Source organism: Lactuca virosa, chromosome 8 (assembly GCF_052849685.1).
Source record: "Lactuca virosa cultivar CGN04683 chromosome 8, Lactuca_virosa_CGN04683_v6, whole genome shotgun sequence".
NCBI classification, from domain to species: domain Eukaryota; kingdom Viridiplantae; phylum Streptophyta; class Magnoliopsida; order Asterales; family Asteraceae; genus Lactuca; species Lactuca virosa.
Genome location: NC_136433.1, coordinates 202155384 through 202170620, shown reverse-complemented (window position 1 = coordinate 202170620; position 15237 = coordinate 202155384).

The window sequence follows — 15237 nt, the reverse complement described above, 5'->3', positions numbered from 1 at the left end:
ATCGTGTTGAAATTTTTGTGCCTATTCAAGTTGGCTTTGCATAAGAGTTCTGAGAGTTCTCAATTGGTTGCACAACTACTTGGAAGCAATGGCAGGCACCTGAGCTGCCAAATGGCAAGAATTTAAGATTGCACAAGTTAATCAATATGAGTTTGGATTTGTCACTAACCTTGTCTTGTGATTATGGTTTTGACAAATTCACATGGATAAGAACACATACACTATTAAATCTAAGTGTCATAAGGTTTCTCTCCGATTCATGAAAATGATGGTGAGGAAACACTTTCACTAAGTAGATTTTAGCTAGATAGCAATTGTGATATTTGCATTCTCAAAGTCGTTAGTGGAGCGTGTGTGGTTTACCGGCACACTAACATGGACTTGTGAGAAGTGGCAAAGGTCTAAACAATTGAGACTATGATTACGGCATCCCTTTTCATAGTTCTCAAATTGTTTAGACACACATGTGAGCTATCTAAGAGAGGTGTATGATTTTGATAAAGTTTTATCAAAAGAATCTAGTATCAGAAATCTGAACTTTGGTAAGAAAGTCAGCTGATTTCTGAGTACATGTCAAAGCTAGTGGGAGCATAAGTGTTATGCTAATAATCATCATGTTAGTGGGAGCATGATAATTATGACAAAGGTTGCAAGTTAGCAATGTTAATTATAGAAAACAAAAGTTTCAATTCGTGAGGTTGCAGGGGTTGAAAAAGTTGTTTTGCTATAATTAAGGGAGAGGAAATTATATTTCATTTCAATTCTAAAAGCTGAGATTGAGATTTTAATCGTATTTAATCAAGGATATATATATATGAATTTCATGTTGGAATGGCTCAACATAAGGAAATTCTATATATGGGTCCATTATTTGCGTTCTAAAATTCGATTATGATTACGGCATCCCTTTTCATAATCTGAATTTTGAGAACTTGGCAAATTGAAATGGAAATATTATAGCAAAAGACTAGTTTAGTCTTTATGTGAGACATCATGAATCGTGTCCCATATGCTTCGGATATAGGATCGATTACATGTGCTATATTCATCCTTTCTAAAATTTTCCAAATGCCTGGGGCATTATGAAGGGAAAAGGTCTAGAATTGGATATGACTAAAATGATTAAGCAATTGTCGAGGACAATCTAAGGTTTACCAAAGATTGGTTGCTCAAGGACAGTTGAAAGTATAATGTTAATTCTGGAAGGACCATATTGACATAATCTGTAAGGAGGCAACTCTTGTTCAGAAGTGATAGTCAAAATGGAATATGGAAATGTTTCAAAGTTAGAAATTATTCAATCTATGTAAAATTAGGAAACTTAATGAAAGAAGGATGTTTCCAAGGAGCTGATCTCCTTTGGAATGCTCTGTAATGATTGTTGTCAAGTCTTTCTGACTTTGTGCATAATCATTAAGAGGATCAATGCATATAAGTTTAGAATCTAACAGATTTCAGTAAATGGCATGAATTTGGAATTCTTGCATTTGCAGTAAGGATTTAGGACTGTGAATCGATGATTTAAAGATGATACATGTGAGTGATTAGCCAAGCCAGGACTGATTTGATTTGTTCAATCAGTCAGTCATCATGAATCGGAAATCGGGAAACAACAAATGGACAGAGAGAATGATTGATAATCCATGTCTCAGTCCATATGATATCTAGAATGGAGGAATATATGATCCCTTATCTAATGGACAAGTCATTGACAAAGGTCAGAGTTCATCGACAAGGTCAGAGTTCGACAGAAGATTTTGAGAGCTACAATTGCTGATCGGTTCCTGAAGTCATACGCAATAATAGTTTTAGACTTATCCAAGTGGGAGACTGTTGGATTAATGTCTAAGTCCATAACTATAATTGGTAAGACTTGACCCGACCCGGCATGGTCCATTTGGGTTGCATGGCATCATGCATTTGGATAGACTATAATGAGAGAAATAACACTTAAGGTTGGTTAATATATTATAAGTTCTAATATATTAATAAGGTTATTTAATTAGTATTAATCAAGAATTAATTTGGAATTAATTAAGTGATCAAAAGGAGATTAATTAAATATATGGGTTGATTGTGTAAATCATTCATTCTTATATATGTGGGCTTGTGATCCAAGATTCCTTATGTTGGACTAAGTCCATGGGGTGACCCATGGATACTCCATGGAGGTTAAAATCCATGGAGCATAAGGAATGGGTAAAGTTATGAGTTACATGGTGTAACCCTAATAGCCACCATATAAAAGAATACCATGGCTCAAGAAATCGTGCACTAATGTGTGAGTGTGAGGGCTAGACGATTTCAAGGAGTGTTCAAGTTTCTCTCAAGTTATTCCAAGTGTATTTGGTGTTGTGTGAACCATTTGAGGTGTCACACTTGGGGCACTATGTCACACCCCGATCCTTGTCGGAATCGATCAAGGCGTGATATATTGTTCAAAGTCTCATGACAACTATGTTATAATATGATTAGATTCAATTAAGTACTAAGTATGCAAACAAGATCCACAACATACAAATACAAATCCAAATACGAACAACATTTATTACATCAAATTTAAATAGTCTTGTGGATTTCTAAGGCACAACCTATTTTTCATCAACTTCATTCTTCAAATCTGCATCATGGGTAAAAACAGGTCAACTACGAGAGTTGGTGAGTAATCTAATTTTAGTAGAGAAAATTGTGAAGTTGAAACATTTATAATTTGAAATTTGTTTTCTTTTGAAGTCGGCAAACAATTGTATTTGAGATAACGGTTTATAAATCAAAAATTGATTAACAAATGATAAAAACAACAATAAGTCCTCACCCTATATATATACATATGTATATATATATATATATATATATATATATATATATATATATATATATATATATATATATAAAATATATAGGATGGAGCATCTAGTCATCATACACACTCAACCACGTGCGATCAATCACCTTAGCGTCCCAAGGCGGGGTGGTCAACCCAATAGCGCTATTATTGTCCATAACGTACCTCAAGAATACGGGCATAGTCATGGAGATTAGACTAAAAATGATAATGCACTACAAGTACATGTAGCGTAAACAAACAATAGTTATACAATTAATGACTCACGTATAAATGTCCCAACAATGTCTCAATTGTGATAAAACAATAAAATGAAGTTGGAACATATTAGAACCACATGATACACCCCAAAAGTATTGAAAATTATAAAGTATGGGGTAGATTACTCACATTAGTCCCAAAACGAAATGCGTGTGTCATACGATAGACTGTTCGGGTCAAAATGACGTAGAACCTAATATAATTAATAGTTTTGGTTTAGGAACTGCTAAACGAGAATGGAGTATTAATACAAATAATTAGACACATATTAGTATATTAGATGAATTAACAATAATTCATTTTGATTATAATATTAAGGTATTTATTTGTTAAATGAATTTTAAATTGAATTACTTACTTTGCATAATTAATTTATATTTTCAATTTAGGCCAGATTTTAATAATTTCTTATTAAAATAATAACTTGCCCAATTATAATTATTTACAGATTTTAACAATTATTTATATGAAAAAATCATTAAAATGCATTTTTACATGCTTAAATACTTAGGAAAATAGTTTTAAATAGTAAACGGTATTGAAAAATTAGGAAATTATTAGGAAATCATTATTTCATACAATATGAATTACTGTAAAATTTGTATATTTTTCTGAACTGTTTTAGTATTTATTTAATATTTTAATGATTAAACAACACAAAATTCGGGAAAAATAGTAAATGATTCTCAAAAAAATCTGTAAAATTAACCATAGTTTTATAACATGATGTAGAGCTCAGTGTATAAGTTTCAGATATTTGTGACTAAGGGAAGTATTTTTTATATATTTCATTATTAATTAATCAATAAAATCATAAATAATAGTAAACAATAATATAAATGCATGAAACTTCATAAATTATGTTTAATCAATATATTGGTCATCCCAGAATTTTCTCAGAATTTATTGAATGCAAAAAGTATTTTATGTGAATTATTGCCCTACTTTATTGCAATAATTATAGTAATTCAATAAAAATAAGTTATTTTCTGAAAATTTCCAGAACTTCTTATTTTATTGATGCGATTCTGAGAAAAATCAGGTTTATGCATAAAATGAGTTTTAGATATTTTGGTGGATTTAATTTGTTTCTTGTATGAATTTGAAACTTTTAACAACATACCTTGATGAATGCTTCAAGAGGGATGAAGATTTGAGTATAATAGATTGTTCTTGGCTGGAATATGAGTATTTCTTGGATGAATTTCGAGATTGAGAGTAAGAGAAAGAATAGAGAAGGTTTAAGTGGTGAAGAGAATAATGTGTTGGGAGAAAAAGGAAAGGAAAGTGGATGGGAGGTGTGAGTGGGAGACCATGGGAATAATCTTTTTGCTTTTGGTGGTCTTCATAATTTCCCACTAACACAAGCATCTTTTACATAATTAATATAAGAGTTTTATAAAATTTAATGTAAAGTTTATAAAAATAGAGTTTTATAAAATTTAATGTAAAGTTTATAAAAATGGAGTTTTATAAAAGATGAGTTATTATTTGATTATAACAATCTACTTTGATTTGAAGTTTAATTATAGCATTCAAGTTTGATTCTTTTAAATTTAATTAGAGCATTATACTTTGATTTGATTTTAATATGGTATCATAATTTAATTTGATTATAGTTATAACGTTGTACTATACTATGTTGCTATTAACGTCAATTTATATCGTAGTGTATGAGTTTTGATCCTATTAGCGTCAAGTAATCTTGAGTAGGGTTTGAATGAGATTGAGAGAGGTTTCGTTTGTGATCTTTTTGAGTGTCCGGCTTCGCAACGCAAGGTCCATAGACCCCGTTAAGCCATGATTTAGTGTCCTACACAATCCCGATGATTGTGCAATAGTGTTTTATCGCTTTGGTTCGTTGTTTAGCACTGTTAAGGCTAAGGAATATCAAACACATGAACTTTCCAAATGATGTTTTCTCATTAAAATAGCGAATTGTACAGTGATTACATAACGTAAACCCTAACATACAAGGGTTAATAGAGTTGACCGGTTTAACTTGTTGAGTTTGTTTGACTTTGACTTGACCGAAATTTGATGGTTGTCACACACTAGGCACTCAAGCTTCATGAAGACATTCTACATCAAAGAGGTATGTATTCTATCTTGTTATATTTATTATTTTGTATGCTAGATTAGGATAATACCTTGGATGTTCATAATTGTATGTATAATAGAGAAAACATAGATCCAAGGTATTTAGGGTTGCATGTACACTTAGGAGTGTTAGAATGCTCATAACCCAACAGAAGTTTGGTCCACCGATTTAGAAGATGAAGAAGTAAGGAAGCCTACTCATCGCAGAGCTCTGTTGGTGAAAGACGAGGACGTTGCAGGATAGTTTCTAATGGTGACTTCTGGGGTGTCACAAGTAAGAAGCTACACCGCTGATGGTGGAATGGATGACGCAAAGGAACGAGAGGACAGGCGTATGTGATGAGTTGATCAAGAAGGTACAATCTATTCTTGTTGAAGCAAAGGAATGGATGAAACCTGTCAGTGAACAAATCAACGAGTGTGATGAGTTGATCAAGAAGGTACAATCTATTCTTGTTTCCTTACAAATTCCAATCACTAACTACGAAAAAGAACTAAATGGATTAAAATCAAAATTTTCTAGTATAAGCGGTAGTTTATCTCAAACTCGCGTCACAAACTCTAACCTAACTGATCAAATCAGCAGGGTATCTTCGAAGAGTGAGGAGAGGCGTATGTGGATTGAGCAGAAGGAGAAGGAATTGATTAGGTCTAGGGATGAAACAACTTATTTGCAAAGAGATAATTTAAAGCTTTTGAAACAACGAAATGTTTTTCGTTTGATTGCTAAGCGGTTATATACCGATATTACTCAATTGCATCTTGACTGTGAAATAGGGAAGAAGATACATCGTATGATTTTTCCCTTCCTTGAGTTAAAGGAGGACGAAATCGATGTCGATGCATATAACTGCGAAAGCATTGTTTCTTCTGATGATATTTCTCCCGCCTACAAAATTGGTCTTCACAAAATAGAGTCCTTCATGCAGTCAAAAGACCATAAGGACATGCTCAAAAATTTGTTGGATGAAAATGACAAATTGAAAATCAAAACTGAAACAGTACAGAAATTTGACTCTTTGAATGCCAAGTTGAGTTCAGAAAATAAAATTGATTTTGAAAACTCTTCTGAATTAAATGAGGATGATGAAATGAGTGTTATTTATGTAGAAGATGAGGTTGATTGTTCTGAATTTGCCAAGAGCGAACCCAAAACCAATAAAAATCTTATCTCTGAGAACTCTGTTGAATTCGCTTGCTTATCCAAAGATAAGACTAAAGTCCTCAAGGAAAAAGCTGTTGTATATCAAAAAGTTCAAACAACTCCAAACCAGGTTTACAAAGTTCATGGAGTTACTCAACAGCAAACAGCCGAACTAACAGCATTAGTAACAGAAGATAATGCTGATGGCTGTGATGAGTTTTTCTGGTCAGCACCAATTGATAACGCCGATTAAACGGAAGGTCTGTCTCAGAAAACATCATGGAGAGTAAAAGGAAGGTATGTGCCAGAACCGCTCAATGACCCTACACGCTTTGATACACCCAGTACAAGCGGTACCAAAATTCCTTTAGGTGAACCGAACGAGGTGTCAAACGAAACCCCTTCACCAAAGAGCGAGCCTCGTACTAAAAAACCAGAGAAAAAGGCCAACATCCACAATAATCCAAAACAGGTGTTAGACCGAAAACATCAACGGAATTTGAGGTACAAGAAGAATCTCACTGAAAGGAAACAGTTCTGGCGATCTCAAAACCCCAATTACTTTCGCTATGAAAGGCCTTCAAAGTCAAAGGAGGAAGGAAAAGCAAACTCCAGCGTTCGCACTCAACTTGGCGAAAACAACCGAAAACAGAGTTTCGGTCCTCAGAACCAAATCAACCGAAAACAAAGTTTCGGTCCACAAAGGCATAGCAACCGAACAAGTAGTTTCGGTCCTCAGGATAAGAGAAACCAAAAGAGTGGTTTCGGTTCTAAACCAACCTGTGAGCGGAACAGAAGGGAAAGCAGTTTCAGCTCTCAACCATGTAAGAGCATTGACCGAAACTGTGACTCTAATCCCAAATCTCATCTCTCTCGTTCTCACTATTACTCACAGAATGATCGAAAGGGAAAAGGAAAGCTCTATCCAGAAGACGCCAAGAAGATGTCATTTAGACCTGATGCTGAGAATCGAAAGTCTCCTAACGTTAAATTCTCGAATTCAAAAACTCCTCCTAAAGTGCTTAAATCAGATAAAATCAAAGTCTTCACCTTAAAAAGAAAAGATGAAACAACTTTAACAAAAATAACCTTTTTAGTTGATGTTTCTCTTGCAATTCCATGTTCTGTAAAAGGCTCACGAGGACCCAAGAAACTTTGGGTTCCTAAATCTGCTTATTTTTTGCAGGTTATACGTGACGAGCAGTTTGATGATGAATGGTACATAGACAGTGGCTGCTCGCGTCACATGACGGGAATAAGGGAAGAGCTGAGGGAGTTTCGGTCCCTTACAAATGGAGGAAGTGTCAAGTACGGTAACAACTCTTTTGGTACGGTCAAAGGTTATGGTATGATTACCAATGACGAGTTCTCGATACGAAAAGTGGCGTATGTTGAAGGTTTGCAACACAACCTTATCAGTGTTTCTCAACTGGTGGTTGGTACCGGGCTAAAAGTTTCATTCGATGACGAGGGATCAGAGATTATTGAAAAGAAGTCGAACAATATTCTGCTGAAATCGAAGCGAAAAGGAGAAATGTACCCTCTGAATCTCAATTCCATACGAGGGAAACCAGCAATCTGCTTACTAACGAAGGCTCAATCAAACGAAAGTTGGTTGTGGCACCGAAGACTCTCGCATCTGAATTTTAAAGATATCAACAAACTGGTGCTTGGGGATCATGTTCGAGGTCTTCCTGTTCTGAAGTTCGATAAGGAACACTTATGTGCTGCATGTGAAATGGGAAAGCAAAGTCGACAGAGTCATCCTTCTCGAGTCAACACAAAGATTATTGAACCACTTGAATTACTTCATATTGATTTATGTGGTCCATCTTCAATCGAAAGTATTGGTGGTAACAAGTATATACTTGTCATAGTGGATGACTTTTCTCGGTTTACTTGGGTGTTCTTTTTGAAGTAGAAATCAGAGGCCACTCCTAAACTTAAACGCTTTATTAAGCAGGTCGAAGTTCAAATGCGAAAGGTAGTTCGTAACATAAGAAGTGACAACGGGTTGGAGTTCAAGAACAAAGACTTTGAAGATTTTCTTGCAGAGAAAGGAACAACTCACAATTTCTCGGCTCCGTATACTCCACAACAGAAGGGTATTTTCGAAAGGCGAAACCGATGTTTGTGTGAAGCAGCCCGAACCATGCTAAGCTTCGCTTCTCTACCTCTGTATTTCTGGGCTGATGCCATTGCTGCTGCATGCTTTACACAGAACAGATCTTATCTCAACAAACGTTTCTCTATCACTCCCTACGAGATCTTGAACAACCAAAAGCCTAATGTAAAGTTCTTTCACGTGTTCGGTTCAAGATGCTTCATCTTCAATTCCAAGGAGCACAGAAACAAGTTTGATGTGAAAGCAGACGAAGGAATCTTTCTGGGTTATTCCTTGACCTCCAAAGCATATAGGGTCCTGAACAAGCATTCAAAGAAAATAGAGGAGACCTATTATGTTACCTTCGATGATAGCTACGTCAAGAAACTGAAGACAACCGAAGGTTCTGTGGAGGAAAATTTTCCAATCTCGAGTAAAGTGATGGTACCCATTTCAAACCTCTTTGAACAGTACCTGCTGCTGTTTGATGAACCAGAAAAGGCTATTCATTCTGAATCTAAAGCTACAGACAATAAGGTAGATAACTTGAAGAAGATAATCGATGATGCGGTGCAGAAAATGGCAGAAGAATAACCAGTACCACCCGAACAGCCAAAAACAAGCGAACCTCCAAAAGATTGTTCTCATACTCAGGGGGAGGGTTCATCTTCTCAACATAACCAAGATTCACAATTCCAGGGGAGAGCTCATCATCATTCATTCCAACCGAAAGACAAGTCCAGGGGGAGAATTCTGAGCCTGAAACTGAAGAAGTATCGTCATTCGAGGGGGAGAATGCGAATTCAAATGATGATGATATTCAGTCTGAATTTGAAGAAGTAAATGTTGAACTGGATCCCTCATATGATCCTAATTACCCACCACTCATCAAATGGACCAAAGATCATCCACAAGCACAAATTATTGGTGATTCGGCTGAAAAAGTTCTTACACGATCACAACTCAAAGCGAAACAAACTGCACTTTTCTCTAAAGTTGAATTTTGCATTTTTAATTCGTTTGTCTCCAAAGTCGAACCCAAGACGGTCAAGACTGCACTCGATCATTCCGATTGGGTACAGGCAATGTAGGACGAACTCAATGAGTTCGAGAGAAATAAAGTGTGGAGATTGATTCCAACACCAAAGGATGGTTCTGTGGTTGGATTAAAGTGGGTTTTCCGGAACAAGATGGATAAGGAAGGAAATGTGATATGCAACAAGGCAAGACTGGTTGTGAAAGGCTACTGTCAAGAAAAAGGCATAGACTACAAAGAGACCTTCGCTCCAGTAGCAAGACTGGAATCAGTTCGTATTTTTCTCGCCTATGCTGCACACAAGAACTTTGAAGTATTCCAAATGGATGTGAAGTGTGCCTTCCTAAATGGAGAACTGGAAGAGACAGTATATGTTGAGCAGCCACAGGGTTTCGTGAAGGAGAAGTATCCAGATCACTGCTACATTCTGGACAAAGCAGTTTATGGTCTCAAGCAAGCACCGAGGGCATGGTATGAAACTCTAACTAGATTTCTGAATATGTCTAAGTTTAAACAAGGTTCGGTTGACCCAACCTTCTTTCGTAAGAAAGAGGGTGACCACCTTATGATCGTTCAAATTTACGTTGATGATATCATCTTCGGTTCCACTAATCCTAGCTTAACAGCTGAATTTAGGAAGTTGATGGAGACTAAATTTGAAATGAGCTCAATGGGTCCCATTAACTTTTTCCTTGGCTTGAATATAAGACAGGGACCCGAAGGCATTTTTATTAATCAAGAGGCTTACACGAAGACCTTGCTCGCCAAGTTTGGAATGATGGGTGATTCGAAAGTAAAGGTTCCTATGGCGTTTCGCACAAAGCTAACTCCTTCTCTGGACAAACCAGCTGCTGACATGACTCTTTATCGTCAGATGATAGGGTTTCTCATGTATCTAACAGCAAGTCGACCAGACATAATGTTCTCTGTGTGTTATTGTGCCAGGTTTCAAGCAAATCCACGTGAACCTCACCTAGTAGTTGTGAAGAAAATCTTTCGATACCTGAAGCGAACCACTTCTCTCGGTTTGTGGTACCCAGCCAAATCAGGGTTCTTTGTCCAAGCATTCTCAGATGCTGATCTTGGGGGATGTGGACTGGACCGAAAGAGTATGTCAAAACTAGCATTCTAGCTAGGAAATTCTGTACTCTTGTAAACATTATCTAATGTAAACTCGTAAACCCTAATTCATGATATGCTTGAAATTCAACCTATGGAAGCACATTCAAACTTAGATTCATCAAGTAAAGTTGAAAACCCTAGAAATCCCGGTTTAAGTCCATTATGGACTAGGATTTCCTTATTGGGCCTAATGGGCCAATAAACTTCCAATTTGACAATTTTGGGCTTAGAACTCTTAAATGGGCTCTCATTGGACCCACTTTCATGAGACTTAACCTTTTTGGGCTTTATAAGTCTAAAATGGACTAGTTTACCTTTAATGGGCCTTATTGGGCCATAACAATCCAATAAGCCCTAAAAAGCCACAAATCCATTCTTTCATGCAAGATTGGGCCGTAATCCACTCTAAAGGCCCAATGGGCTGAAAACTATCAATTTGGGCTTCACATTTCGAAACTCAAACACTAAGGCCCAAATCTTTTCTTTCCCTTCTCTTTCTCTCTCTCGGCCCAAGTAAAAAAGAAAAACAGAAAAAAAAGAGATGTAATTAGGGAGGGTTGACTTTGATGCCACCTAACAATGCTATAATCTCTCATACTTCCATGCATGTCAACTCATTATATCTCTCTTCCCCTCTCTTTTTCTTCTTCGGCCGAGAACACAAGGAAAACACCCACACACAACATCAAACTTCTTCCAAACTCTCTCAAGTATCCTCCTCCTTCCCACTCCAAAATCTCGAAATTTTGCTTGTGTATCAAGAGCATTTCAAGATAATATCATCACTTCTTGGTAAGTTGTACTTAGATCTATGGTTTAGTTTCTTGATTCTTTTATAAATCTCCTTCTAACTCATGAAAGTTCATGATCATGCTTCTTAGAACCTATCTAAGCCAAAGTCTTCTCAAGAAGCTTTCTAGGGCCGAAAATAACATCAAACTCTTCCATTCTTTCTTCAAATCAAAAACATTAAAGCAAGGTGAGTTCATACCCCTCTATTTTCGGTTTTCATATGTTTTATGGGGGAGAATGCAAGTAAAAGGTGAAGATCTATGTGTATTTGTATGATATGTGTGATTTCTTGTGTTGTTGTGGTATATATGTGCTAAAAATGAAAGATATTTCGAGATCTATAGTTCAAGAAGGAAAAATATGTGATCTAGGTCATATTTCACTTAACATTTCAAGATAAACTATTATACAAGCTTCAAAATAACACACTACAACATAAAACTCATTATTGGACTATTTTTGTCAAATAAACAAAAAGTTTGGGAAAAAGTTGTCATTTACGGTATTTACAAGATTCAAAATGTCAAAACAGTTAAAATGGAAGTTTCTATGAACATTTTGTTTTTCAAAGGACTAAAAACGAATTTTGTAGCTTATTGGGCTAAATTTTGGGCTTTTCGGCCCATAGGCCCAAAGTTGCGAAAAATATGGTTTTAAGGGGCTGAAATGGTAAATTTCTCAAAACAGTGGGTAGAAAAGTAAATAAATCTATTTCTGGGGTTTAAAATGATCTTATTTGTTGAAAAGGATTTAAAATGCAAAGATCTTGGATTTTGGGTAAAAAGTGTAAAAATTACGAAAAAGGTGGACTAAAATGCAAATCTTTTAACTAAAGGGTTGAATCTTTCTAAAATTTACTTTTGGGCTTAAAACATTATTTACATAAGTGTTTGGGTCAAAGATGTCAAGAAAAATAGTTCAAGGACCTAACATGTCATTTTTTTATAAAAAGGGCAAAAATTGCCAACTTTACAAAATAAGGGGCCGAATAGGTCAAACTAGTGTTTTTGGTCAATTATGTTGATAATAATAATAATTGGGTCAAAATATACAAAACTTTATAACTTATGGGTTGTAAATAGAAAAATAACTATTTTTATAAATCTATAAATCGTTATAAAACAAATTCGTGATTTATACGACATATCGATTAAACAAACTCGCAACATTAATACAATACAAAACAAGTAATCATTCAAATGGTTGGGCTTGAGAGATTCTAATCATGCTTATTGGGCCTTCGTGACTCATTAACATGACTTTTGGGCCCAACGTAAATAATACATGTTATTGGGCCTCCTGTGACCCAATTACATGCTTAAAGGACCCTCAATGGTTTTTACATGCTATTGGGCCTCAGTGGCCCATTAGCATTACTAGCAAGGTCCAAATAAATCATATGCGAAATGGGCCAACGCGCTTTTCGTATACCCGACAGCCTTAACTAACATACGAAATTAGTAGGGCCTAGTAGTCCTCTTCTCCTCGTCTGTTAGGCTTACCTTCTCTTCAAGTAAACTAAAATCTGATCATTAATCAAGGTTAATCAAATTCATGTGGATTGAGTGAGTAATAACGGGTGACACCAATAAGTGTCGGTCATAATCTGTAGTTGTAATCAAAGTCTCCTGGAGGGAGAACGAGAGTTTGTGTATAGATCTATACAAGGGTGACTCCCCCACACCTAAGCTGTTCGCTACAGTTAGACTCAACCAGTCTAGGGTGACAAAGTCTTAAGATCAAATTTCAGTGTTCTTTAGAATACCAAGACAGACGAACTAGTCATTATCATGCATGGTTATAACGACTCACGTAGAAATCCGATATCATTAATCAAGGGAAATCATATTCCTTCGATGTAACAATTCAATAATGCAAAACGATCATAAATTTTATCGGAAAACATCGGGTTTTCCGGGGAAACCAATCGTACTCAGTTGTACCTTCAAAAACTATAATGCAAAACTTCACATTTATTCACGTTTGAAATCATTCACACATATACTTACAGGATCATCACCACATTTTCAAGAAAAGTTTTAATACAGAAAATATCGGATTTTCTGGGTTTTACAAATAACATAAACTGCTTTACATCAAACACACTTATGAACTCACCAACATTATATATGTTGACCGTTTTCAAAATAACTTGTATTCTCAGGTAATCGTTAGATAAAGAAGCATCCAGTGTGTTGAAAGTTTCTTTCGTAGTTGCTAATCACCAAACATTTTATATTTTGGAATCATGTAATGTAAACCTTGTACTTGATGTAAACAATGCCAGTTGTACTATGTAATGGTTGGTGATGCATTGTTATGTTTCATATATATTCATTGTGATGATATTTCAATTTAAGTCACGCGAGCCCTCGGACGTTTCCGCCGTCTGGTTCGGGGGTGTGACAGGTTGGTATCAGAGCTCTGTTTATAGTGAACTAGCATATCTAACCACACATTGATATGCAACTTTAAACCCATAGAGGGACTAAATAACTCTGAACAAAACAAATAAAATATACTAATAAACACTCTTATTTGTGCGACTTAGAAAAATGAACACAATAACAAATCGAATAAAACGATTGGGAGAACCTGACATCTCGATTGAGCCAGGACTGTTCACAGTTGTATTAGGGATGAATGTAGCCTGATCAACTACATTTCTTCGTAATACCACTATCACGTACCCTAGAACGAATCGCGATGGTCAGTAAACCCAAGGCATACCCTATTGTTAATCAAGAAGAATGCATCAACCCAATTTTTTTTAACAACTAAAAATATTTTAGGATTAATAATAGCTTATTTATATACCTCTTTACGTATACCCCCCCCCCCTCTCGTGCAGACAGTATGGCTGGGTTCAATCTCCCTGGAGATCCGTATTTCCCCAATCAGGGAAATAACGGATGGCTAGAGGAATCCGACGAGGAGCCTGTAGAGGATCCCATGGAAGAGGAAGAGTCGGATGGCGACATCAGCGATGATTCGGACACTGAGTTTGTAGTCATCAACCCCCCATACCCAGTGAGGGTGCCAGCTCACTGGATGGGCCCTAACAGCCCTACCCCTCCCTGGGGTATCGACATTTGGAGATGGAGCAGACAACAGGGACAGCGACCCCCGTTTGGCATGGCTCGCCAGTTCTATGACTTGAGGGAGGGAGGACCGGCTGACCGAGCACTTCCTGTTATGGTGAGACGATTACGGAACACTGGCAACCTGGCCCAGGACACGGCCGAGCAACTGAATCAGATGCGAGCCGTAGTGGCCCGGGCGGAGCGAGAAACTCAAGAGGTAATCCGTAAATTTCAAGTAAGTCAAGAGATGTGGGAGGATCGACTATGAGCCACAGAACATCAGGTGGCACGTCTTCAGGGCGCATCCACATCATCAGCCCCACCACCGACGCATCTCAGAGCACTTTGGACCAGTAGACTTCCCTACTAGTGCTATGTTCTCTATGTTCGCTATATTATGTACTACCGACTCCATGTTTAAGTGATTACACTACTCATAGAGTCGTTATGCTATCAAACTTTGTACCTCTATGTATGCTCTTTCGAGCAAATTTTCATGTATCAAAGTACGGATATTATTAGTGAAAAATATTATGTGTTTTATGGTGATGTTGTGACCTGCTATGTGTTTTATACTATTATTGTTTGGTGTGAATTTATGGGAACAATTAGATACAAGGTCAAGTTCGCAGCATGTACCTTTGTTGATCAAGCTCTTTCATGGTGGAATGGTCACATTGAAGCCATGACCCTTCCAGTGGCAAACGCGATGCCCTGGGAAGAACTGAAGGAAATAATGTTGGCAGAGTA